Source organism: Haematobia irritans, chromosome 1 (assembly GCF_050003625.1).
Source record: "Haematobia irritans isolate KBUSLIRL chromosome 1, ASM5000362v1, whole genome shotgun sequence".
In the NCBI taxonomy this organism is placed as follows: Eukaryota; Metazoa; Arthropoda; class Insecta; order Diptera; family Muscidae; genus Haematobia; species Haematobia irritans.
Window position 1 is genome coordinate 75,611,121 of NC_134397.1, and position 4,853 is coordinate 75,615,973.

The 4,853-nt window shown below is 35.4% G+C and overlaps 2 non-coding genes across 2 annotated transcripts; both read right to left on the reverse strand.

The window, feature by feature from the left end:
• Positions 1-994: 994 nt before the first annotated feature.
• TRNAV-CAC (transfer RNA valine (anticodon CAC)) lies at positions 995-1,067 on the reverse strand. The gene has a single exon. It is a non-coding gene; the product is annotated as a tRNA-Val (tRNA).
• Positions 1,068-1,378: 311 nt separating this feature from the next.
• TRNAV-CAC (transfer RNA valine (anticodon CAC)) lies at positions 1,379-1,451 on the reverse strand. Its single transcript has one exon. It is a non-coding gene; the product is annotated as a tRNA-Val (tRNA).
• Positions 1,452-4,853: the final 3,402 nt, after the last annotated feature.

Consider the following 4,853-nt stretch of genomic DNA (forward strand, 5'->3'; position numbering starts at 1 on the left):
CCATCGTTCTCAATGACTTGTGGCACGGTGCGTTGTCTTGGTGGAACAACACTTTTTTCTTCTTCATATGGGGCCGTATTGCCGCGATTTCGACCTTCAAACGCTCCAATAACGCCATATAATAGCCACTATTGATGGTTTTTCCCTTCTCAAGATAATCGATAAAAATTATTCCATGCGCATTCCAAAAAACAGAGGCCATTACTTAGCCAGCTGACTTTTGAGTCTTTCCACGCTTCGGAGACAGTTCAGCGGTCGCTGTCCACTCAGCCGACTGTCGATTGGAATCAGGTGTGTAGTGATGGAGTCATTTTGCACAGAGCTTCCGCATATCCAAATATTGATGAATGATATGACCAACACGTTCCTTTGATATCTTTAAGGCCTCTGCTATCTCGATCAACTTCATTTTACGGTCATTCAAAATCATTTTGTAGGTTTTTTTTGATGTTTTCGTCGGTAACCACCTCTTTCGGGCGTCCACTGCGTTCACCGTCCTCCGTGCTCATTTCACCATGCTTGAATTTTGCATACCAATCAATTATTGTTGATTTCCCTGGGGCAGAGTCCGGAAACTCATTATCAAGCCAAGTTTTTGCTTCCACCGTATTTTTCCCCTTCATAAAACAGTATTTTATCAAAACACGAAATTCCTTTTTTTCCATTTTTTCACAATAACAAAAGTTGCTTCACAAAAGACGCTCTATCTCACAAACTAATTGACTGACACGAATCATTTGAAGGTTGGTACTATATAAAAATAATATGCATTTAATACTAGCGACGCCATCTATGTGTCAGACCGGGGATTTATCAGCCAAACAGTGTATTTTATGAAGATGATTTTGAGAAATGAAAATATTTTTTTCATTTCAGTAACATCAAATTATAAAACAAACAAACAAAAGTACCGGAAGATTTAACGCCACTATTCCAGAAATAGTCAAGAAAATCGCAGAATTTAACATATTATTTTTATGAAAAAATAATCGGATGTTTCCGCCCGGGTTCGAACCGGGGACCTTGTGCGTGTGAAGCACACGTGATAACCACTACACTACGGAAACTCATGCTTGAGCTGGCTCCAAAAACAATGTGATAAGCCTCATGATGCATTTTTTCAACATTTTATTATGTATTCTACATATGTACATTAAATTTACAAAGTCATCGAATGTGAAAGCCATATCTAATCTATATAAGTTTTGCAAATGCATTAATAAATAACATTTACTTACAAAATAATTTCTGTGTTATAAAAACAATATGAAATATAACATATTATTATATTTATTAAAAAAATTAAAATGAATGTAATTTTAAATTAAATATATAATAATATATAAGAAAAAATAAAACAAATAAAAAAATTTTGACTTGTTTCCGCCCGGGTTCGAACCGGGGACCTTGTGCGTGTGAAGCACACGTGATAACCACTACACTACGGAAACGAATGGCAACTGTGTGGTAAAAGCATTACTAAAGCTTCTACCCATTCTACACTCGTGTAGTGAAAGCACACAGTGGGTCGAACATTTCTATTGCCAGCAATGCTTTACGTTGTGGATGGTATGATGATGATGTGATGGGGTGTGGTGTGGTGTGGGGTTGAACAATTGCTTGGGTTATGAACGTACAACGCTATATATAGGCAATTGCCATTTGTTTGAATGGATGGAAATAATTAAATAAAAATAGATCTAAGCTTTCAGATATTTGGAAGCATGACATATTATTGCGTTTAAAATAAAAATTCATATTTATAAGATCATTTACAAATTAGGACTCTACTACAAGTAGATAATATGCTGTTTCAAGTAAAAAAGTCTTCAAAATAAAGTGTTGAAAAAAAATCTATTTTTAAACGCTTTTTTTGTTTGTATTTAAGATGCAAAAAGTAAAAAAATGTAAAGACGATTTAAATATTTTTGAAGAATTTTTCAGAATTAATAAAGTCGAATTAACCTTAAGGTGAGTACTATGTTCGGTTTTTTCACCAAAACACTAAATTAAAAGTACAAATATATTTATGAAGACGATTATATTTTGATCGATTCTTGCCAAATAATGGATGGAAAAGATCCAAGGAATTGAGAGCAAATAATTTTATATTTCTAAACTAGTTAATTAAAAAAAGTAACCGTGAAAACAAGCTGGTTTTCAGCTCGAAAACTGAACATAGTACTCAGCTTTAGTCAAAAAAAATTTTTTTTCATGTGAAAACACCCATTTTTAAGTAAAATCAATTAACTATAATAATCAAACGACTTCATTAAAAAGTTTATCGACTTTTGGATTAGGAAAAAACTTTATATCAAAGAATTGCGTCTTCTAAGCAAAATGCAGTTTCGTATTTTATGGACATGAAATCTTTGGCCTCACGACAATATTTTTTTCAGTCCACAGGCGTACATGACAATATAGTCGAATTTGAAAGAGATTTTGTTGACATCTTCTACGAGCCAACTGACATTTCAATATTGAATGTCTACTGAAATCTATGTGGATTACGGGCAGTGTGAAAATATAACCATGGCGATAAGCGGTAGGCGAAAAATTTTTTCCGCGACGACAAAAACAGTAGGCTTGTTGACAAATAAAGGGTGGTTAAATTGTAAGGGCCGATGTTGAATGTGAACCACACCTAAACGCCAAGTTTTTTCCAAATTTTATTTGACATTTCTCTATTTCAGATTTACTCAATTTGAACCATGGAGAGATACACAATCCAACAACGTGTTAAATGGTTCCAAGAAATGCCAACAGTGGATGATAAATTTTCGAAGAAAATCATGCGGCACATTTTCACCTCAGTGGATTCGTCAATAAACAGAATTGCCGCATTTGGGCGAATGAGAATCCAAGAGTGATTGTCGAAAAACCAATGCACCCACAAAGAGTGACTGTTTGGTGTGGCTTATGGGCTGGCGGCATCATCGGGCCGTATTTTTTCCAAAATGAGGCCGGTCAGGCAGTTACTGTGAATGGTGTTCGCTATCGTAAGATGATAACGAACTTTTTATGGCCCGAATTGGAAGATATGGATGTGGACGAAATGTGGTTTCAGCAGGACGGTGCCACTTGCCACACAGCTAACGAAAGAATGGCTCTTTTGCGCAACAAATTCAATGACCGTGTTATCTCACGTAATGGCGATGTCAATTGGCCGCCAAGATCATGTGATTTGACACCGTTGGACTTTTTTCTTTGGGGTTATTTGAAAGAAAAGGTGTACGTCGATAAGCCAGCAACAATTCAAGAGCTAAAGGATGAGATAATTCGGCACATTAAAGGCATAGACCCTCCATTATGACTCAGCGTCATCGGATGAAGGTGTGCCACCGAGGCCCAAATGTTCCATACATAATTGAGTAATACCAATATATCATAATAAAATAAAATTACAATAATTTTCTAAACAGTTTGTGTTTATTCAAAATCAACATCGGCCCTTGAAATTTTAACCGCCCTTTATATCCAATTTTCATGTTTCCGAGTGTTTTTGATGTCAATATATCACGATTTTTTAAATATTCAACATTGAAGTTAAATAACTACAAGTAAAGTATTTATTTGTTGACTTACTTCAAGATAAAAGAATACCACGTGGCCTGGCAGCGACAATAGCTATTGGTGAGTTAAACAATTTGGTTAGCGATGGCAACACTATCCCATTTACCGCCAGAGAGAATAAAAACACAAGAGAACGAAACTGTGAAGCGAAACTGCGTCAGTAGGTGGCAGCCATGAGGAACATTTCTCTGCAGTTTTTGTCGGCGGTTCTCTCAAATATCATACAGTTTGCGTCGGTGTCACCCGGTTCAGTTTTCTGCTGACTTTACGAAACGTAAAGAAAATAAAACCTACTTTGTAGTAACAAATGTTCTCTTTTATAAATGTTTTCATTCCATTAAATTTTTTGGCAGACAATTTGAAATTATAACTGCCGATGCCTTTAAGGCCTGGTTATGCATCTAAAAATGTAGCGTAGCCGTAGCGTAACGGCAACGTATGATTTTTTGGCGATTAGCCTAATAAGCAAACTATCAAAAAGAGGCGTAAAAAAGATTGATTTGTTTAAAATTCAAAATGAACTGGTGTGATATAGAAGTGAATCTAAGTATTTTAAACTTGTGGAGACTATATAGAAAAAATAACAAATGTAAAACTTGTCGAAAAAGAAGGTGGTCTGTTCACCCAATCTATATAGATTGGAATAAAAGTGGTTACCATAAAAAGGTGTTTCAGAATATAAAACTACATGATGATGTACATTTCTTCAAACATATTCGTATGAGTAAAGAAGTTTTCAATTTATTGTTTTTTTTTCGGGAAGTCGGTATTCTGCACTGAATTTATTATAAATGCATTCATTCGACTGCACGCATAATATCAAATTCTCTTCATCCATTTTAACCGAACACAGCACAGTTGTATGTTTTAATTAACTATATTTTCCCTCTTCTTTCAATTGATGACACTTGTTTTTTTTTTTGATCTGCTGATACGACAACAACACGCCAACTTTTGTTTTTTCTGATCCATACGACACGTCTACGTTGTGGAAACGTTGGATAATCGTTTGTATGGGCTGTCGTATATCAAAAACAAACAGCTGACACGCCACGCTACGCTTACGTCCCGTTTTTGGATGCATAACCAGGCCTTTATTAACAATTTATCAAAACAGCGCTTTGAGCGCAACGTCGGTAATACCAAAGCAGCAGGCATCTATACGGTTGACATTTGTAGTTTTTGTAGAAGAGAAATTTTCGTCCTCTTGAGTTTTTATTCTCTCTGGTACCGCCAAGGAAATAAAAATAAAAATTTGATAAGCGATGACAGCACTATAC